Source organism: Ipomoea nil, unplaced genomic scaffold (genome assembly GCF_001879475.1).
Source record: "Ipomoea nil cultivar Tokyo-kokei standard unplaced genomic scaffold, Asagao_1.1 scaffold2694, whole genome shotgun sequence".
NCBI classification, from domain to species: domain Eukaryota; kingdom Viridiplantae; phylum Streptophyta; class Magnoliopsida; order Solanales; family Convolvulaceae; genus Ipomoea; species Ipomoea nil.
This window is the reverse complement of record NW_017619122.1, coordinates 313,186-336,985: the sequence shown is the minus strand read 5'-3', so window position 1 is coordinate 336,985 and position 23,800 is coordinate 313,186. Positions and strand designations below refer to the sequence as shown.

At 40.4% G+C, this 23,800-nt stretch overlaps 1 long non-coding RNA gene across 1 annotated transcript in view; it reads right to left on the bottom strand.

Annotated features, from left to right (window-relative positions):
• Positions 1 to 22,775, bottom strand: part of LOC109155226 — an 84,466-nt gene extending 61,691 nt beyond the window's left edge. Inside the window, exon 1 of the long non-coding RNA XR_002049878.1 lies at positions 22,725 to 22,775. This is a non-coding gene — a long non-coding RNA (uncharacterized LOC109155226). The remainder of the gene's footprint in view (positions 1 to 22,724) is intronic.
• Positions 22,776 to 23,800: the final 1,025 nt, after the last annotated feature.

The window sequence follows — 23,800 nt, the reverse complement described above, 5'->3', positions numbered from 1 at the left end:
CCAGAGGATCTATGCACAACAACTTCCTGCTGCTATGTACTCCGCTTCTGCAGTGCTGGTAGCGATTGAATTTTGCTTTTTGCTAAACCAGGAAACAAGTCTCCCCCCTAGGAACTGGCATGTTCCAGAAGTGCTTTTCCTGTCTATTTTACATCCTGCAAAATCTGCATCTGAAAATCCAGTTAATGTAAAGTTACCTTCTTTGGGATACCATAATCCCACATTAATTGTTCCTTTTAGATATCTGATGATCTTTTTGGTAGCAAGAAGGTGACTTTCTTTGGGCTTTGATTGGAATCTCGCACATACACCTACTGAGTAAGATATATCGGGTCTACTTGCAGTTAGGTAAAGTAGAGATCCAATCATTCCACGATACTTTGTCTGGTCTACGTCCTTTCCTTCGTCATCTTTATCCAATCTTGATGTAGTGCTCATAGGAATTTTGATAGAGCCTTTTCCTTCTAAGCCAAACTTTTTGATAAGATCTTTAGTGTACTTGGCTTGGTTTACGAAAATGCCTTCTTTCATTTGTTTTACTTGAAGTCCAAGAAAATAGTTCAACTCACCCATCATGCTCATTTCAAATCTGTTCTGCATAAGCTTAGAGAAATTTTCACATAATGATTTATTAGTACTTCCAAAAATAATATCATCAACATATATTTGTACTAATAAAATGTGATCATTGTCTTGAATTCTAAATAAGGTTTTGTCAACAAGGCCCTTTGTGAATCCACAACTAATTAAGAACATTGATAAGGTATCATACCAAGCTCTTGGAGCTCGTTTTAATCCATATAATGCCTTATTTAGTTTATAGACCTTATTAACTTCACCTTTTACCTCAAATCCGGGTGGTTGCTCAACATATACTTCTTCCTCAAGTAAGCCATTTAGGAATGCGCTCTTTACATCCATTTGATATACCGTGAAGTTCTTATAGGCTGCATAGGCTAAGAAAATTCGAATAGCTTCAAGTCGTGCAACTGGGGCAAAGTGTCATCAAAATCTGTTCCTTCTTCCTGAGAGTAGCCCTTTGCAACTAGCCTCGCTTGATTCCTAACAATAACTCCATCTTCATTTGTTTTGTTCCTGAAGACCCATTTTGTACCAATAACGTTATGATCTTTTGGTCTTGGAACTAGTTCCCACACTTCATTCCTTGTGAATTGATTAAGTTCTTCTTGCATTGCTTCTATCCAACTTGGATCATTCAGTGCTGCGTCCACTTCTTTTGGTTCAATTTGAGATAAGTAGCAAGTGAATAATGCTTCGATCGTTGAAGATCTTGTTTTTACACCGTCTCGTACGTTTCCGATGACTAATTCTGGAGGATGGTCTTTGAGCCATCTTAGGTCTGGTTCAAAGGTGTGATTAGTTCTGGAGGTATTTTCTGGTTGCGAGTTGTTGGTATGAGTTTCATTCTGTCCTCCAACTTCACTTCCAAACTCATTTCTATTCTCATCTCCATTATTTCCTTCATTTCTTTCTTGGATGGGATTTTCTAGAGAATTTATCTCTAACTCATTCAATCCCTGCAAAATATCATCTTCACATGATTCATTAGTATCATAAAAATCAATTTGATTTTCATTACCATTCTGCACTGCATTCACGTCTTGTACTACGCTTTTAGGACTTTCTTTTTCATCAAATACAACGTGTATGGATTCTTCAACCACCATTGTTCTTTTGTTCAAGATTCTGAATGCCTTGCTGGTAGTTGAATATCCTAGGAAGATTCCTTCATCTGCACGCTCATCAAAAGTCCTTAGATGCGTTTTATCGTTAACATGCACAAAACATTTGCAACCAAAAGAATGAAAATAACTAATGTTTGGTTTTCTCCCTTTCCAAAGTTCATAAGGCGTCTTGTTGTATTGCTTGTGGATCATGCTTCTGTTTTGAGTATAACAAGCAGTGTTGATTGCTTCGGCCTAATATCGTTTAGGAAGTTCAGCTGTTGAGATCATTACATGTGCAGCCTCTTTAAGTGTTCGATTCCTTCTTTCGGCAACACCGTTTTGTTGCGGTGTTCTTGCGGCTGACAGTTGATGTGATATTCCTTGAGAGTTGCAATAATTTTGAATCACGCCGTTCACAAACTCTGTACCTCTATCACTACGAATCTTGACAATTTTGACTTCTTTTTCATTTTGGAGTTGTTTGAGTAGATCTGGTAGCTTCTTCTCGACTTCATTCTTTTTGTTGAGAAATATAGTCCATGTGTACCTGGAAAAGTCATCAACAATAACAAGAGTATATTTCTTACCACTCATACTTACTGGGTCTACAGGACCAAAAAGGTCCATGTGTAGTAGACTAAGAGGTCGTTGACTTGACTCGTGTGCTTTTGCCTTGAAGGATGATTTGATTTGTTTTCCTTTTTGACATGTACCGCAGATTTGATCCTTTTTGTAGGTGATGTTGGGTAGTCCTCTCACTAAATTTTTTGTTACAAGTTTGTTAATGGTCTTGAAGTTGAGATGACTCAGCTTCTTGTGCCATTCCCAACCTATATTGCTTGAGCTATTTGCCACGAGACAAACAGATTCCTTGGATGAGTTCCAGTCTACAATGTACATATTCTTTTTCCTGATTCCTTCGAGTACAATTTCGCCGATGGATTCTTTCTTTACTTGACATCTGTCCTTGAAAAATTCTACAAGATAACCTTTGTCGCAAAATTGACTAGTACTTAGTAAATTGAATTTTAAACCTTCAACAAAGGATACATCCTCTATTTTCAGACCGTTGCGAGATACCGTACCAACACCCTTGGTTGTGCCATATCGATCATTTCCACCAAATACAACTTTTGGTCCTTCGATATTTTTAAAATTCACAAGACTAGGTTTATTTCCAGTCATGTGACGAGAACATCCACTATCGAAGTACCAAATTTCCTGTAAGTATGTTACACATTTTTAGGTACCCAACATGATTTGGGTCCTTGGGTGTTAGTCATTTTTGGTACCCAAATCCACCTAGTGCTCACTGATCCAAGGTTAGGTGATTTGTAACCATTAAACATTTTATAATCATAGCTAATTTTTGAAAACATTTTTGGTGCCGGATTTTTAAAATTGACTCGATTCTTTGGCACTTGGGAAGAAGATTGTTTGAGCATGTGAAAGGCATTAAACCTAGACTTGGTCCATGGTTTAATTTTATCAAACCAATCTTGCTCAGAGGGATAAATTATCCCTGCCCCAATCCTTGGAGATCTTCCCATTCTCCTATGAGGACTTTGTGCACTTGACTCATTGGTATATTTCCATTTAGGAACAAACTTTTGCCTATTATTTGATTGCACTGGCGAATTAAATTGTCTTTGAGGCTTCGGCCTTGCCATACCATTTTTGGCATTAGTTTGGTAACAAATTCCTTGTCTCATTGTGCTATCTTGACCTTTTACAAATTTTACTACTTGGACTTTATTAGTTAAAGCAGTAGTAGAATTGGTCAATTTCTCGGAGGCTTGAGAACACGATGGATCATAACCAAGTCCAGTTTTATCTCCTGAAGGTTTTTGCATATTTACCATTTTATCCATTATTTTGGATGAATGAGTAAATGTTGCTATGATTTCCCTTAGGTTGTGTTCTCTCACTTCCCTTGATTTACACTCTTCTTGAAGTCGAATGTTTTCGGCTTTCAAGTCTCGTATCTCAGATAGAGCATTTTGCAATTTTTCATTTAGTTGATCTTTTTCGAGAATCAATAAATTATTGCGCTCTTTGATTTGTGAGTGAGTGTCCATCATGGTTTGACAATCTTTCATTAAATGAAAGATAGACTCTTTAGAAAAAGATGAATTTACAGAGTCAAAGGATTTCGAAGATACCTCATCTTCATCTATCTCGTGCGCCATAAGACACATATCATGGTAGGATGATTCACTTGAAACACTTATGCAAAATAATGCATTATTATCCTTCGAGGTGTCACTTTCATCACTAGAAGATTCCTCAGTTTCGCTTGTCTCCAAAGGATCACTGATTAGAGCTTTCCTTTTGTCATTTTTGAATTTTCTTTCTTTGACTTTGGTTTCTTCCTGCAAAGTGTCAGTTTGATTTTTGCTTACCTTGGGATACGGACATTCAGCCATAAAATGTCCAGGCTTTCTACAGTTGTAGCACAAATTCGAATTGCCCTCCGTGGAATCCCTTCTATGCCTTCGAGATGTGCTTGGCTTAGGAAAATTCTTGTGATTGTTTTTCCTCATAAATTTCTTGAATTTCCTAACAAACAAGGCAAAGTTTTCGTCAGAAAATAAATCACTATTTTCTACTGACCTTGAAGAAGACGGTTGCTCCACTATGAGTGCATTGTTCTTTTCTTCACGATCTTCCTCCATCCTCGACCTCATTTCAAACTCATAAGCCTTTAGATCACTAAAAAGCTTATCAGTTGATAAAGTCTTTAGATCTCTATGATCACGCATGGCCGTAACTTTCATGTCCCAACTAGACGGTAGACCACGTAGGACTTTGAGCGAAATTTCTTTTTGATTAATGTCTTTTCCAAGATCATTAATCTCTCCCAAGATTTTAGCAAATCTTGTTTCCATGTCGGTAATATTCTCGCCACATAGCATTTTGAAATCTTCAAATTTTTTTAATGCTATAGTGAGTTTATTATCTTTCTCTTGTTCGTCTCCTTCACCAATCTGGATGAGTGTTTCCCAAACTTCTTTAGCTGATTGACACTTTCGAACTTTTGGAAATATTGAGTCGTCGATAGCTTCGAACAAGATATCCTTGGCAATGTTGTCCAAGTTGTTTCGCGTTCTATCTTCTCGAGACCATTCTACTTTTCGCTTTGGAATGTATTGTGGAGTATCACTTGTTTGTACGGATGCGGTGTTTACTTTCAAGATTTCTATAGGACCATTTGTAATCACTTCCCACATTTCATCGTGTAATGCGGATAAATGTACCTGCATACGAATTTTCCAATCATCAAATTTTTCTAGAGAAAATAATAGATTTTGGGCAAGACCCATATCTCTTTTCATCATCTTGATTTTCGAGATCTGTCTAGCAGTCAAAATTGACTCAAATAGACAACCGCTCTGATACCAATTGTTGGCCCCGGTAGGGTGGTAAAAAGTCTAGAGGGGGGGGGGGGGGGGTGAATAGACTTTTTTTAAACTTTTTCACAATAAATAACACTTTGATAATTTCAACTCCAAGTAACAAGTAAATAACAAGATATTCAACTTGGATGCACAGCGGAATAATTCAACAGTAAAGTGTTACGTAAAAACAGAGAGATATATCACATGCAATACGTTAGATATGCTTAAAATAGCTCAAATAATATGTATGCAAATTTTGGCGTACATGCGGACGTATAAAATACTAAACCCAGATAAAAAAAATTAACAAATTAGCATAAAGCCATAAAGTGGGTTTTTAAACAATCATCAAGAATAAAGGATATTAGATAAGTAATGAACATGCATGGATACATACACGAAATGTCAAGCCTAATTAAATGAAATATTACTTACACAGAGTGGGTTACTAAAATAGTTAATATTCAAAGCAAATATATTTTAAACTAGAAATAATTTTGCAAGCACATGTACGTGCAATATTCACACAAGTGTACTAATTTTTGTGATCAATAAGTTCAAAGCAGAATGCAATAGAGATCTTGATGGTCAACTTTTGCATGCACACGTACATAATTATAAACCCAGATAGTGAATAAATAAAAATATAAGAATGGGTTAGTTCACAATAATATAAGCAGAGCGATAATAAAAGAGAGCAGTAAGTAAGATGAGAGAGGCAATTTATAGTGGTTCAGAGGTGGTGTAATCTTCCTAGTCCACTCTTCTCCTTTCACTCCAAGGAGGAAATTCACTATCTCGTTCACCCAGATATAAATAGTGAATTAAGTGCTACACAGGCACTTTCCCGAGTGTCTTGCACACAGCTACACTCAATCCCGAGTATATCGCACACAGCTATACTCAACAGGGTAGTGTCTTGCACATAGCTACACTCAACCCTCTTTCTACACACAGTAGAGAATTGTTTCACAAAAATAAATTTCTCCTTCACAAAACTTAGTGTATCTCACGAAAATGGGCTAAAAAATTTGGGTATGTAATTCGAATGAAGCTTTTAAACTTGTAGTATATGTTGCTCTCAGATCTTGCATGTTGCTTCACTACTTCAAGTCTTCAAGTAGGCTGCTATTTATAGCCAATGAGATCCATAATGCCGTTTGTAGAACTTCAATCTTGACCGTTCATCAACTTAAATCTTTAATACTGCAGCATCTTTCGGTGAGGAATGGGCTTTGTCAGAATGATTTGAAATTTTCTTCTGATGCTTCTCAAAAAAGTCATAACTTGCGACTTTGTCAAAAGATCTCTTCAGAAAAAAAATCTTCAAATTTGATTTGATGTAAAAAAAACTTCAACCGAATCCTCTGCCTCTTCTTTCAAAATGGCCAAAACAAATATTTGTTGTAGAAGATGAATAAATATATTATGATATGCTTGTCTTCACTTCCACGTGCATTCTTTGGCATCATACCCAAGTAAAATATTTGCAAGTCTCTTACCAATACACCATTGTAACTCATAAGTTAATATATTCTGAATATAGTCTTTATCTTAATCATATTTGACATGTTGAAAAGTGTGACCTCTTGGAGTAAACCGTAACATCCCCGACATTTGAGAGAAGCGTAACCTCCTCCTAAGCATTTGCAAAAATATGATATCAAGAAGATTTGAACCTTGTTCCTTTGAAATAATAATTCCTTTACAATGTTCTTTTACCAACTAAGCCACATAGAATCTTGTTAACTTTCTTGTTCCATTTTCCTTTTGACTTTTACTCGTGGAACATAAGAGAAATCCTTAGCCTCCAAAAGTGTGATCTCTTCTTTCTTCAAGAATAGTGTGACACTTGATTTAGAAAGTGTGACCCCTTCCTTCCCTCCAAATTGGCGTGACATTCCTCCATAAAATAGTATAGCCTCTTGTTCATAATATGAGAAAAAATGTAGTCTCCATCATTGTGATCCCTTAACTTGCATCTTCTTCCCAAGAGAATATATCACCTTTAATGCATAAATTCTTCTTGAATTAATTTGAGACAATAGCTCAAATTAATATTTCCTCGCATAATTTCGTGTATCGTCATTTTCTTTCGGCAAGTATAATTTCTCTGGACTTGTTAAATATGGCTCATAAAAAATAAATAGGGGACTAAATTTATTATCCTAATTACATTTGGCTCATCAAAATCTAATTACAATTTAATCCTAACAGTAATGCATGTGTAGAACTTGTTATTAGGGTTCTTGAATGCCATTAGTTTGCTATTTCTTGGGTTCAAGTCATATTGTTGTTGTGTGTGAGATTTTGGGTGTTTTGGACTTGAATTTGGACTTATTGTTGAAAATCCCCTAAGGGATTATGTTGGTGTACAGGGTGCACCCGCGGGCAGGGCACCACCCGCCGTCCCACCCGCGGGTGGTTGTCCACCCGTGGCCCCACATGCGGGGAACATGTATGATGGCTGGCGGGGATTTGTTCCCCGTGATTCTTTTGACTCGGTATTGATGTTTTGACCTCCCGATGTTGTTTTATTGGGTTATTTGTGAGTCTTCTTGATGTTTCTTATGTCTAGAACGGTATGTTAGGAACCCATGTAGGATTTGGTGTCTTGAATCGTGCTAAGGGTCCAACTTTGTGATTCATTGGGCTAATGATGAGTCTTGAATGTTCTATGGAACTACTTTTGGTTTACTCGTTTGATAAGCATGTTAGTTTGATGTTGAAATGCTAGTATGTGCGGTTTGTTCTTTCTTAATGGGATTGGCAACTTGTGTTGACCATCGTTTGGTGTCGGATTGTGATCCATTGATTGATTCCTATGATGTGAACATATGTAATCGTTGTACCCTTTGATTGATACTTGATTAAGATTATTGTGGAACCTTAGTCTTCTTGGTAATGATGATGACTTGTGTGACTATGATTTATATGTTGGTGGTTGTCACTTGTGTAACACCCCGAAATTTGAAACTGTTTAAAGCTTATATAACAAAGGCGAATTCTCATTAAATCCCAAAATTAACATAAGAGTATGTGGTGTTATGCCACACCTGAGCTGGAAAGCTCAGATGCACAGGCTAAACTAACTAAACAACCTCAAAGCAATGTTAGTACATAATCATGGCACGTAGGCCGAAAGGGAAACTAACTAGTCTACGCTCCAGATCTCTAGCGCGCTCCGGTGTCTACTCATCTGTGCCTGAAAGCCAAATATATCTGTTCAGCGAATGATGCTGGTAACCCACTCCAACGCCTTGAAATACAATATAAGTAGATATATATATATATACATAGATATACGAAAATCATTTTGGAGCAGGAAGAGATATACTTAGGGAACTCTAGCTTTAAAATCAAGGATAGACTCAGCAAATAGGGGTAAGCACATTAAGTCAAGATAAACAGTTATATAAAGACAACATCATAAAGGACATGTATCCAAGGTCACAGTTTACTTTCAAGTCATCCACATCATCATTCAATCATCATTTATTCGCCATTCAAGTCATCATTCAAATCATCATTCAAATCACATAAGCACACTTTGGTGACGCCACAGGACCAAACACATGCCTCGAACATGCGGGTTAGTGCGTATAGCACTAACATGGCCCCGCAGCACCTTACCTCATACCGCAGCCTGAAGGGGTTGATCGCAACCAACCGTACAGACCACCAATAGTTTGACGGCGGGTCACAGTCCTACACACCGCTGACGCGCTCAGTCGCTGGACTGTGATCCTCTTACGGGGACTACGACCCTACACACCGCTGATGAGCACAGTCGGTGGATCGTAGTGAATCAAGCCCTACACACCGCTTATAACCTTAGTTGGTGGGCGAAAGCCCTACACACCGCTGGCCCTCAGTCGGTGGGTCGCAGCCGACCATAGCCCTACACACCGCCGATCACTCGGTCGGTGGGCTATGGCTTTCCTCAGGCTGGTGGCCCTACACACCGCTGGCGCGTCCAGTCGGTGGACCATCCGCACACGAGGCCCATGGGCTGTAGCCCAAGAAGTGAATCACTGACCACAACCAGGAGAATGAACCGCAGCTCATGTAAAACCAAACAGCGGACCGTAGCCCTATATAATATTTATATACCGTACCGATCGCAACCGGCCTGGTTAACAGTTGAGATGGTTCTCAACTCATCTAACTGCTCGTATAACCAATTTGATCGCAACCAAATTGGGGAATCATGCATCACATAACACATAATTACACATAATAGCACATTGGGAAGGGGGAGACACATATATAAGCTTACGTGTGATCATTCACATACTAAGAATAGTCCTAAGGGGTTCATACGACTTCCACCTAGGCCAACGAGTTACCGATTCAACTAGCATGCAATTCCTAGACTCTTTTATCCTACGAACGGCCCGAAACATCAAACTAAACTCAGGCATGAAAAATGGGATCCGTTGGGACACCACAGGGGATGGGGAACATCAAACAGGGAAACCAAATACCCGGGGTGGGTGACAAACTAGCGGGTAGCCGGTGGGTGGGGGTCACCCGCCGGCTACCAGCCTATGATCATCGCCCGGGCAGCGGGTTGCCGGCGGGCGAACGCTTGCCCGGCGCCTGCCGCTGCCTGGCGGTGACTTTCGGGCAGCGGGTAGGTGGCGGGTACCCCTACCCCCACCTACCCCCCACTGACTCTTTTATCAAATATGCGTCCCGGGATCCTTCGTGGAACCCGAAATCATGCTTAGACACCTTTGAACGCAATTAACGACATCACATAGGCAATTAATGGATCAAAAGCAAGAATCACATTGGATGCATCCTAACACGACTTCTAGACACGAACAACACCCGAACATGCAAATTCTCACCCAAATATAAATCAAGAACATTACAATACCGATTCCCAATCCAACCTAGGTCTCTAATCCCACCCAAATCATAAATAGGGGTGTTCAATCGGTTAACCGTTCGGTTAACCGAACCGTTTTAACCGAACCGAATTAACCAAAGTTTTTTTTTCCTTTAACCGTTAACCGAACCGAAGTTTGCTCTACCAAATTCACCGAACCGAAATTTTTTTCGGTTAATCGGTCGGTTAACCGATTAACCGAACTTTTTAAAGCTAAAATTTAAAATTCTAAAAATAACACTTAAAATAATAAATCCAATTAAAATAAAATACATATCATAATACATTCATAACAAAATATAAATAACATGAATTATAAACTCCAAACATCCATAATTTCAAATTAGTATTTATATTTATATTATTATTTTTATATATATATTAAAAACTTCGGTTAACCGTTCGGTTAATTCGGTTAACCGACCTTTCGAACCGAATTAACCGTTAACCGAAATTTTAAAATTCCTTTAACCATTAACCGAACCGAAAAAGTTCGGTTCGAAAACGGTTAACCGAACTTTGTCGGTTCGGTCGGTTAACCGAAAATTATCCGAAATTTGCACACCCCTAATCATAAAAATCATATTTTATTTTCTTTATCAAGAACCATCTAGATTTATCAAGAATTATCACATAAATATCAAGAACCTCTTTTTAACATCAAGATCATCAAGATCCCTCATAAAATCATCACATCAATCAATCAAGATTATACCACAATATCATAAGGAAATTCATCAAGACACAAGTATATAGAGGGAGCCAAAGAAGGGGATCATAGCAAAGAAAATAGGTTTTGTTGAGACATGGGTTACCTTAATTAAATTCCTTGGCTATGAATGATCTTTCCTTTAAGATTTCTTCTTTCTTGATTTCTCCTATGGGAATTCTTGTGTGGTGAAAGTTTTTGTGGTGTGAGTTCTAGGTGCCTCCTATGTCCCTATTTATATATCTAAGAGTCCTACTTAGGATCTAAATGGAATGGATTTAGCTAATTCTCTTTCCTAAAGGACTAAGGGTTGGCTTTAGGGATAAGGGTCCATGGGCTTATGGTGGACCCTTCCTAATTAATTAATGAAATTTGATTCTTTCTTTTGGGTAAATGTTTAAATAATTAATTGGTTTAGGGGCCGTAACACGGGGTGTTACACTCTCCCCCCCTTAACGGGAAGCTTCGTCCCCGAAGCTTTGGTCCTTGCTGAGTTACCTCTTCCCTTATCTCATGCTCTCGCCTTGGTTACCTTGTGTGAAGAGTTCGGGGTAGCGTTCCTTTATTGTGTCCTTGAGTTCCCATGTTGCCTCTTCGGTCCCGTGGTTGGTCCAGAGGATTTTTACCATTTCTATGGTTCGCTGGCGGGTGGTTCTTATCTTGGTGTCCAGGATCCTTACGGGTTTCTCTTCGTAAGTTAGTGCATCGTCAAGGTCCACGGCCTCGGGTTGTAGCACGTGGCTTGGATCGTGTATATATTTCTTTAGTTGGGATATGTGGAATACGTTGTGTACCCGCTCCAATTCGATGGGTAGGGTGAGGCGGTAGGCCAGGTTCCCGACACTTTCTATGATTTCATAGGGGCCGATAAACTGGGGACTGAGTTTCCCCTTTCTTCCGAACCTCATTACCCCTCGTGTGGGCGAGATTCTTAGCCAAACTTTTTCTCCGGAGGTGAACTCGGCTAGCTTTCTTCCCAGGTCGGCGTAGGATTTTTGGCGGTCTTGGGCGGCCTTCATTCTTTCTTGTATGTGTTTGACTTTAGTTATGGTGTCTTGTAAGTATTGGGGTCCTAGCGCTACTGGGCCGACCATGTCTTCCCAACATAAGGGGGTTCTACATTTTTGACCGTACAGCGCTTCGTAGGGAGCCATGCGGATACTTGCTTGATAACTGTTGTTGTAAGAGAATTTGATGAGGTCTAGATGTTCTTCCCATGTCCCCTGGAAGTCTAACATGCAGGCTCTTAGCATGTCTTCGAAAGTCTGAATGGTTCTCTCGGTTTGGCCGTCGGTAGTGGGGTGGAAGGCAGTGGTCAGGTTTAGCTGTGTCCCCTTGGCTATTTGTAGAGACTTCCAGAATTGTGAGAGGAACCTGGGATCCCTATCGGACACAATGTTTCAGGGGATTCCGTGGTACTTCAGTACTCGGTTTAGGTAGGCCCTGACTAGTTGCGTCATTGTCCCTGTTTCTTTCATAGCAATGAATCGTGTTGTCTTGGTTAGCCGGTCCACTATTACCCAGATTTTATCCTTGCCTGTTAGTGTTGTGGGCAATCCCCCGACGAAATTCATGGATATGGAATCCCATTTCCCCTGTGGTATCTCAAGGGGTTGTACGAGTCCTTTGGGCTTGCATCGTCCGGCTTTTACCCTTTGGCAGTTTAGACATTTGCCCACGAAGTCTGCGATTTCCTTTTTCATGTTGGGCCACCAAAACATCTTTTTCACATCTTGGTATAGTTTTTCGCCTCCGGGGTGCACCGAGTATGGTGAGTTGTGCCCCTCTTTCAGGATTTGTTGCTTTAGGTGGGGGTGTGTCATGGGTATGCACCATCTCCATTGATAGCGGAGGTTGCCATCTTTGCATATTTCGAATTGTCCGTCCTTTCCCTGAGTTAGGTTGAGTCGAATTTTATTTAGTTCTGGGTCTTGATGCTGCCCGGCCTTGATTTCTTCGAGTAGTGTGGGTATGATTCTGACATTGAATAGGTGGATCTCAGAATTTGTTTGTCCTTGCTCTACTACCTCCAAGTTCAACCTTTGGAAGTCCTTGTATAGCTCGTCTGGCAGGATCCAGGTGGTGTTGAGGGAGTGGTTAGCCTTTCGGCTTAGGGCGTCTACCACAACGTTAGCCTTCCCTTCGTGGTACAGGATATCTAGGTCGTAATCTTTTATAAGTTCCAACGATCTTCGTTGTCGCATGTTTAGATCTTTTTGGGTGAAGATGTACTTCAGGCTCTTATGATCTGTATAAATCTTGCATTGCACTCCTTATAGGTAATGTCTCCAAATTTTCAGGGCGAACACGATGGAAGCTAGCTCGAGGTCCTGTGTGGGGTAATTTTCTTCGTGGGTTTTGAGTTTCCTGGATGCGTATGCTATTACTTTGCCTTTTTGCATTAGTACGCATCCCTGTCCCTTTATGGAGGCGTCGCTGAAAACTTCGAATCCTTCCATCCCGGAGGGGAGGGCTAGGACGGGTGCTGTGGTCAACTTTTCTTTCAATTCTTGAAAGGCTGAGGTGCAGTTGTCATCCCATCGAAAGGGGGTTTCCTTTTTCATGAGCTTAGTGAGGGGTTGAGCTATATTGGTAAAATCGGGTACGAACCTCCTATAATAGCCTGCTAACCCTAAGAAGCTTCTGACCTCCGAAAGTGATTTTGGTGTGGGCCATTCTTTGATGGCGTGGATTTTGGTTGGGTCTACCTTGATTCCTTCTTTTGTTATCACGTGACCCAGGAAGGCCACGCTGTCCTTCCAAAATTCACATTTGGAGAATTTGGCGTATAGCTGGTGTTCCCTCAGGGTTTGCAAGGTTGTGCGGAGATGCTTTTCATGTTCCTCCTTGTTTCAGGAGTAGACCAGGATTTCGTCGATGAACACGATGATGAAGTCATCTAGGTGGGGCCGAAATACTCGGTTCATGATGTCCATGAATATAGCTGGTGCATCGGTGAGTCCGAAGGGCATTACTGTGAACTCGTAGTGGCCGTAGCGTGTTCGAAAGGCTGTTTTCTGAATATCTAGGTTGGCTACTTTTATCTGATGGTATCCGGATCTTAAATCAATTTTCGAGAACACCCCTGCTCCTTTAAGTTGGTCGAACAAGTCGTCGATTCGAGGAAGAGGATATTTATTCTTTATTGTAACTTGATTTAGCTCCCTGTAGTCGATGCATAGACGCATGCTCCCATCTTTCTTTTTAACGAATAGTACTGGTGCTCCCCATGGTGAGGTGCTAGGGCGGATGTATCCTTTATCTAGTAGCTCCTGAAGTTGTGTTTTCAGCTCCTTCATTTCCTTTGGTGCCAGCCTGTAGGGTGGCTTCGAGATCGGGGCAGCGCCTGGTATCAATTCTATGGTGAATTCGACTTCTCTGGTTGGGGGTACCTGGGGGATCTCGTCTGGAAAGACATCGGTGAATTCCTTTACCACTGGAATGGTTTGGGGTTCGGCTATGTTGGTGTTGAGATCTTTGACTGAGCATAGGAAGGCCTCGTGTCCTTGGGTAAGATATTTCTTCATTTTTATCATGTTCACTAATTTGATTTCCAGGTCCTTGTGGGTTCCGTGGTAGGATACCAGCTTGCCGTTTGGTCCCCGCAAGACCACTTTTTGTTCACCGCATAGGATTTGTGCTTGGAATTTCCCTAGCCAGACCATGCCCAAGATCACTTGTACCCCATCCAGTCTGAATTGTATTAGGTTGCTAGGGAATTCCACTCCTTCGATGGTGATTATTATGTCTTTGTACATGCGGTCACATTTTATGATTTCACCGGATGCCACCTTGACTTGGAATTGTACTCTTGTGTTGGTGTTTAGACCGAGTTGAGTGGTGAATTCGGTTGCTATAAATGAGTTGGTAGCCCCCGAGTTAAATAGTACGGTGGCGGGGGTGGCGTGTACGAGGAAGGTTCCGGAGACTATGTTACTATCCCCGATTTTGGCTTTTCTTATGGTAAGGATCCTTCCTTGAGTGGCTGGCGTTACGGCCTTGTGGGGCGAGGTGGCTCTGGCGGTTTTTGGCTCCCGGAGGGGGTTTGCGTGGTTTCCTTCAATTTTCCTTTTGTGTCCCAGGCGTGTTCCCTGTGGTTTGCCCGGTATTTGTTGTAGTTGGAACGCCTTGGCATAGGCTTCTTCGAGAGTCCTTGGTTTTCATATGATTAGGGCCTTCTGGTTCTCGAGGTCGAGGCCCATTATGAATTTCTCGATTTTGATTGTCTCTGTAGGTACCAGTTCGGGAGTGAGGCGAGCTAGCTTGAGGAACTGCCGGTAGTATTCTATGATTAGGGTTGCTCCTTGTTTTAGATGGAGGAATTCTTCGTATATGGTTGCTTTCATGTGACTAGGGTAGAATCGTTCCCGTAGTCATGTTTTTAGGGTTTCCCAGTTAAATCCGGGGCTTCGTTCGCAACTGGGTTTCTCGTGGACCCACCAGGTGTCGGCCTTGTGTCTGAAGTAGAAGGAGACAGTTTATACTTGGTGGCCTTCCGGGCATTCCGTTGCTCTAAATATTTTGTCAAAGGTTCTGATCCATTCTTCGAGGATTGTGGGGTTTTCATCCCCTGAGAAGGTAGGCGGTTGGTGTTCCGAGACTTGGCGGTGGATTTCCAAGTTTCTGTTTGGTGGTGACGGTTGAAGGACTGTATTGTTTAGTGCCTGGGCAATTTGGGCCAGACGTTGCAGATTCTGAGTCAAGAATTCCTGTGTGGGGAGTTCCGGTGCTTTTGCCTGTTTCCTTTTTGGTTCCATCCTGGGGTTCACAGGTCGATATAATTTTGCATCCTTACCTTGATGCTATGGGTGTAGGGTGAGGGAAAGTTTAAGGTCTCACAGTCTCATCGCGCGTCCTATGATCCCGAAATCCCATCTTACTGAACTCCTAGTGTATTAAGCCTAACGTCCTAAAGTCTGGTCTTAAGAGTCTTATCCTAGGGTCAAACTAAGGCTCTGATACCAACTGTAACACCCCAAAATTTGAAATTGTTTAAAGCTTATATAATAAAGGCGAATTCTCATTAAATCCCAAAATTAACATAAGAGTACGAGGTGCTATGCCACACCTGAGCTAGAAAGCTCAGATGCACAGGTTAAACTAACTAAACAACCTCAAAGAATTGTTAGTACATAATCATGGCACGCAGGCCGAAAGAGAAACTAACTAGTCTACGCTGCGGATCTCTAGCGCGATCCGGTGTCTACTCATCTGTGCTTGAAAGCCAAATATATCTGTTCAGCGAATGATGCTGGTAACCCACTCCAACGTGTTGCAATATAATATAGGTAGATATATATACATAGATATACGAAAATCATTTTGGAGCAAGAAGAGATATACTAAGGGAACTCTAGCTTTAAAATCAGTGATAAACTCAGCAAATAGGGGTAAGCACATTCAGTCAAGATAAACAGTTATATAAAGACAACATCATAAAGGACATGTATCCAAGGTCACAGTTTACTTTCAAGTCATCCACATCATCATTCAATCATCATTTATTCGCCATTCAAGTCATCATTCAAATCACATAAGCACACTTTGGTGGCGCCACGGGACCAAACACATGCCCCGAACATGCGGGTTAGTGCGTATAGCACTAACATGACCCGCAACACCCTACCTCATACCACAGTATGAAGGGGTTGATCGCAACCAACCGTACACACTGCCAATAGTTTGACGGCGGATCACAGCCCTACACACCACTGACGCGCTCAGTCGCTGGACTGTGATCCTCTTACGGGGACTACGACCCTACACATCGCTGATGAGCACAGTCGGTGGATCGTAGTGAATCAAGCCCTACATACCGCTGATAACCTTAGTTGGTAGGTGAATGCCCTACACACCGCTGAGGATCTTAGTTGGTGGGCGATGATACTCGGAGACTACGACCCTACACACCGCTGGCCCTCAGTCGGTGGGTCGCAGCCGACCATAGCCCTACACACCGCCGATCACTCGGTCGGTGGGCTATGGCTTTCCTCAGGCTGGTGGCCCTACACACCGCTGGCGCGTCCAGCCGGTGGACCATCCGCACACGAGGCCCATGGGCTGTAGCCCAAGAAGTGAATCACTGACCGCAACCAGGAGAATGAACCGCAGCTCATGTACAACCAAACAGTGGACCGCAGCCCTATATAATATTTATATAACTGACCGATTGCAACCTGCCTGGTTAACAGTTGGGGTGGTTCTCAACCCATCTAACTGCCCGTATAGCCAATTTGATCGAAACCAAATTGGGGAATCATGCATCACATAACACATAATAGCACATAATAGCACATTGGGAAGGGGGAGACACATAAACAAGCTTACGTGTGATCATTCACATACTAAGAATAGTCCTAAGGGGTTCATACGACTTCCACCTAGGCCAACGGGTTACCGATTCAACTAGCATGCAATTCCTAGACTCTTTTATCCTATGAACGGTACCCGAAACATCAAACTAGACTCAAGCACGAAAAACGGGGTCCGTTGGGACACCACAAGGGATAGGGAACATCAAACGGGGAAGCCAAAGACCCGGGGTGGGTGACAAACCAGCGGGTAGCCGGTGGGTGGGGGTCACCCGCCGGCTGCCCGCCGGAGATCATCGCCCAGGGCAGCGGGTTGCCGGCGGGCGAACGCCTGCCCGGCGCCTGCCGCTGCCTGGCGGTGACTTTTGGGCAGCGGGTAGGTGGCGGGTACTCCTACCCCCACCTACTCCCCACTGACTCTTTTGTCAAATATGCGTCCCGGGATCCTTCGTGGAACCCGAAACCATGCTTAGACACTTTTAAACGCAATTAACGACATCATATAGGCAATTAATGGATCAAAAGCAAGAATAACATTGAACACATCCTAACACAACTTCTAGACACGAACAACACCTGAACATGCAAATTCCCACCCAAATATAAATCAAGAACATTACAATACCGATTCCCAATCCAACCTAGGGCTCTAATCTCACCGAAATCATAAAAATCATATTTTATTTTCTTTATCAAGAACCATCAAGATTTATCAAGAATTATCACATAAATATCAAGAACCTCTTTTTAACATCAAGATCATCCAGATCCCTCATAAAATCATCACATCAATCAATCAAGATTATACGACAATATCATTAGGAAATTCATCAAGACACAAGTATATAGAGGGAGCCAAAGACTGGGATCATAGCAAAGAAAATAGGTTTTGTTGAGACATGGGTTACCTCTTAGCCTTAATAAAATTCCTTGGCTATGAAGGATCTTTCCTTTAAGATTTCTTCTTTATTGTTTTCTCCTATGGGAATTCTTGTGTGGTGAAAGTTATTGTGGTGTGAGTTCTAGGTGCCTCCTATGTCCCTATTTATATATCTAAGAGTCATACTTAGGATCTAAATGGTATGGATTTAGCTAATTCTATTTCCTATAGGACTAAGCGTTGGCTTTTGGGATAAGGGTCCATGGGCTTATGGTGGACCCTTCCTAATTAATTAATGAAATTTAATTCTTTCTTTTGGGTAAATGTTTAAATAATTAATTGGTTTAGGGGCTGTAACATGGGTGTTACAACTTGAGCTTGGCTCACATGTTGGTGGTTGTGTGATATGAATCGTACCCTCGTGTACTGATATGTTGGTGGTATGTTGGAGGCTATGTTGGAGGGGGGACGATGGTCCCTGGAGGTATAAGGTTGGACTCAAAAGTACAGGGTGGCACTAGGAGGTAATGGTTGGAACTGAAATATGGCCCGGGGTAGCCATTAGGTTGGAACAGGGCATAAGGTTGGAACTTGGAATTATGATTCTTGTGACATGCAGTTGTCACGGTGGCATGTAGTTGCCAATGTGTGATTGTGTACTCTTTGCTAATGAGCATGTCTTGATGTATTCTACTTTGTGATCAATAGAATACATCTCGAGTTGTATTGTCTTTCATGATTCTTGTCTTGTTGTTGCCGTAAGGATGTTGACTTCCTTTTCCTTTTGAGAGTGTGAATGAGTCCTTGAAGTTGACTTCTCTCTATGGCTTTTGAAATGATATATACTGTATTCGGTTTCGAAAATGGTTTTGAATTATACTTATTTATATAAGCTATTTAACGCGTATTGATGGGTTACCAGCAATGTTCGCTGACCAGGTGTTATCCCCATGTTATGTTTTCCTTGTTCTACAGGTTTTGAGTAGAGACCCGAGAGCGCTAAACTTGGAGCGTAGATAGTTTTGTCTTTTGTCCTTTTGAGCGGCATGTGTGCCTTGACTCTTTATACTTTGTTGAACGGTTTAGTTCGCCCGCCTGTGCATCTTTAGTATGTAAGATGTGGCATAATGCCCCCGTATAGACTTGCTTCCGCTTAATGATTATGGATGATTAGATTGTTTATCTCTTGCATTTAAGTTTTAAAAATATGGTAAAATCGAGGGTGTTACAGTTGGCATAGCCTGCACTAACGCATTGGTATCATTCGAAAGCTAGGGTGGTGCCAAATATAGGTTTCTTAATAATTTCCTATTTTGAGACGCACTCCCCCTTGATGAAAGTTTGTACAATATGGATGGTAAACCAATAGTAGCTCGGATTGTGGCCAAGAGTTGCTTCAATGAATGAGTTTTTGGGTCAGTAACGTGCTTTGAAGACTTGAGATACTAGGATAGATGGATTAGTTAAGAGGCGACACCCCTTTTTACCTAAGAGGGACAAATTGAACTCATAAAGCTGCTTGAAATTGAGACCACTCGATTTTTTAGGGGCACAAAGCTTGTCCTAGTCCAACCAGTGATTGAACCATTTTCCCACCAATACCTAATCATAATCTGTTCCAAATTTTCGCAAAAAGTTTTGGGTAGCAAAATGACACTCATGGCATAGGTTGGCATAGCCTAAGCTACATTTTTCAACATAACTTCTTTGCCTGCTTTGGAGAGTAGTTTCTTTTTCCAGGGTCGACACAATGATATTTTTTTCTAATCAATGAAGGCGAAGGCAACTCTTCTATTTCATTCTTCCCAAAAGGTTGAATCCCCAACCCTAAGGGCCCCCATACCCTGACCCGACAGAGCATCTGGGAAAATGTAAATCATGGTAGCCCCCAAATACTTCCCCAAATTCTTAGTTTTAACTACCTCTAGAGTTCTTGCCACAAGATCTCTATTGGTTGCCTTTGTGTTTCTGCTAAAAGACATACAAGAATGATTGGAATTCACCAACTGTGCAAACAACTTTTCATGAATCTTCAAAAACCTCTTAACTTCCATTACTTCATGGGTATTAGCTTTGAAAACAAAAGGTTATCATCTACGAAAAAGAGATGTGACACAAGAGGCGCTCCATGGGCAACTCAACAGCCATGGATGATACCACTATTGTGGACATCCTAATGAAGGATGGAAAGACCGTATGCACAAATAATAAACAGATAAGGGGGTAGCGAATCGCCCTGTCACCACGAGTAGGAGTTATAGTACCATCAATCTCACCATTTACCATTATATTATACCTGACCGTGGTGACATAGGACATAATTAGCTCCACCCATATGGGGTAAAAACCAATTCTTTCTAACATCCCTCTCAAATATTTCCACTCTATTCAATCATATGTTTTAGCCATATCATGCTTAAGGGCAACCTAACATGTTTTACCCAATTGCTTCCTTTTTAGAAAGTGACCAACATTCGCTTCCACTAGGATATTATTAGTGATTAACCTATTCAGAATAAATTCATTCTTGGAGTCAGAAATGATATTACCAATAGACTTTTCATACGACTAGTCAACGTTTTGCCATGTTCTTGTAAACTACATTATAGATAACTATAGGTCTGAGGTTAGAAACTTTCTCTGGAACTTGTTTCTTAGGGATCAACACAATGTTGACATCATTTAGTTTGAGAAGAAACTACCTCTCATTCAAATGGTCAAAAAAAAGCTCTTTGTTGGTGCTAGTTGAGATGTATAAAGGTTTTTTGGATTTTAAACATCAAGGTTTTGTTACCCTTAATTTATATTATGGTTGTTTTCCTAATACTCTTTTCTTCCATACATTGTGGTATAAGATTTGTACTATACAATTTATTGAACAAAATTACCTCATACCGTTATAACTTCCTTTATCTTTTCCCATTATTATTGCCATGCACATGCATCCAGTACCATGTATTTTCGTATATTCTTAAATGATAATAATATCTGTAGACATACATTATATATTGGAGTAATATAATAAAAAATATTTCATTTAAATTTTAATTAATAAAGATTAATTAGTTATTTCAAAAAATATAAATATTAATTTATAAAAAAATGTTTCTTTACATTATTATTATTATTATTATTATTATTATTATTATTATTATTATTATTATTATTATTATTGTTGTTGTTGTTGTTATTAATGTTATTATTATTATTATTATACAATAATATAAATATCTAAAATCTAAATTTAAAAAAAAATTATAAAAGTGAAACAATGTTATTACACATGATTTATGTATGTATTTTTATATTTATTGAGTTGTACATTACGCTATAAATTTTGTACTATCATTTTTATTGGACAAAATTATCTTACACTGTTAAGATTCCTTTAGTATATATTAAATGTTACCATAATTATATTTAATCATTTACCGTATCTAAAATATTTAATTTAAAAACACAATTTTAGAGTCGGGCAACCTCAACTTTTGCTCAGACTTCCATAAAGCATTGGTTGATTACTCTTATACAGGCTTAGTTGGAAAACATGTTAAGAGCATTATTTCCTCTATTGGAATGTGTTAGTTTGTCATGTTAGTTGATCAGTGAACCAGGTTGCTCATGTGTTAGCAAGGGCATCAGGTTTTTATGCTGGTTTGAGGGAGTGAATATCCATCTCTCATAGGTGTATTTCTCATATTATTTCCAGTTAATAGCATTGCATCATTCCTTTTCACAAAAAATTATACAGTAATATTACTAGGATTCTATCACTTGTATTGTATTATGACTCTTCTTCTATAATCTTATATTATTCTATACAGTTCATCGGTAATACAATTTAGATATTCCTATCCTCATCTGGTATCAGTTGTCTCCGAGATTTTCTCATGGCAGCTTCAAGTTCTAACGACAACTCTGTTGGTGGTTCTTTGTCCCTAATCTAGGATGAAGATGGTAACAGAGGCTAGACACGCTTCATTTTGGTTATAGCGACCTGAACAGTCATGGGTACATTAATATCTCTTAAATCTTAATCAGGGGTGTGGTTGAGTGGAAGTGAGTTGTCCATCCTTAATCAAAAGTCAAGGGTTTGATTCTTGGCTTTGAGTATGTAGCATCTTTAAATTTTTAGCGTGAAGATTAGTCACTGTGTCTAACAATGAAAATCCTGAGTACACAAAAATAAAATAAAATTACATACATAAACTTCGTAGAATAAGAAATTGGATAGCAATAAGAATAAAAAATATCCAAACCCTAATCTACAAACTCACAATGAGTTCATTAAAATTAGATTATCTATTCCTCATTGAAACAAACAGTGCCACTTCAAATGGGAAGTCCTCCTAATTGACAAATGAGTATTTAACACACCAAGTAGGCCACTACTTATTGAAACAAAAATAATTATAAACTTGAAGAATACGAATAAATAAATACTCACACTCACTAAGCAAAATGAAAACGAATTAGCATTCACAATTACAAACTTAAACCGAACTTTCAATAATCCTTATCTAAAAAATTGAGAATTTAGAACCCTACCCAGAAAAAAAAAATCAAACAGCTATTAGAAAAGTAAAAGTGAAATTGATAGTTCTAGAGTATTGTTTTAATAGATTGATTTTTAGCCTAGATAGTTGGATTACCATGATTTACCCCTCCATTATTTTGTTGGGCTCTTTATAAACAACTTTATTTACATCACTTTTAATAAATGTAATTAACCTGCCTAAAGTTCATGACTTCTGTCTCCGATACTTTGGTGCCCTAGGGTTTCTTTCCCTACCCTTTTATTGCCGTCTTTTCCCCCCTCTATCTGCATGGATACTAGCAACATGGCTCAAGGCTTTGCCAACTTAACCTTAGCTGATTTGGATGATGAAGATGACATCCGTCAGGTGGCTAATGTAACACCCCAGATTTTCGAAACTTTTAAAACTTATATAATAAAGGTAGTACTATTATTAATACCGAAATAGAGCATTACTAAACATAAGAGTTTGGGGTGCTATGCCACATATGAGCTGGAGAACTCAGATGCACAGGCTATACTAACTAAATATCCTCAAAGAAATGTCAATACATCATCATGGCACGTAGGCCGAAAGGAAAACTAACTATCTAAGCCTCGGTCCTCTAGCACGCTCCGGATCTACTCATCTATTCCTGAAAGCCAAATATATCTGTTCAGCGAATAATGCTGGTAACCCACTCCAGGGGACATGGGAAGAGCACCTAGACCTTATCGAATTCTCTTACAACAATAGTTATCACGCAAGCATCCGCATGGCTCCCTACGAAGCACTATATGGTCAAAAATGTAGGACACCCATATGTTGGGAAGGCATGGTCAACCCAGTAAACCTGGGACCACAATACCTATAGGACACCATAAATAAAGTCAAACGCATACAAGAAAGAATGAAGGCCGCTCAGGACCGCTAGAAATCCTACGCCGACCTCGGAGGAAGCAGGCCGAATTCTCCACAGGAGAGAAGGTCTGGCTAAAGATCTCACCCACACGAGGGGTGATGAGGTTCGGAAAGAAGGGGAAACTCAGTCCCGGGTTCATTGGTCCCTACGAAATCTTAGAAAAAGTCGAGAACCTGGCCTACCGCCTCGCCCTACCCGCCGAGCTAGAACGGGTGCACAACGTGTTCCACATATCATAGCTAAAGAAATACGTGCACGATGCAAGTCACGTGTAACAAACCGAGGCCGTAAGCCTGGACGGCACATTAACTTACGAAGAGAAACTCGTAAGGATCCTGGACACTAAGACAAGGGCGACTCGCCAACGAACCATAGAAATGGTAAAGATCCTCTGGTCCAATCACGGGACCGAAGAGGCAACATGGGAACCTAAAGACGCCATGAGGGAACGCTACCTCGAACTTTTCACACAAGGCAA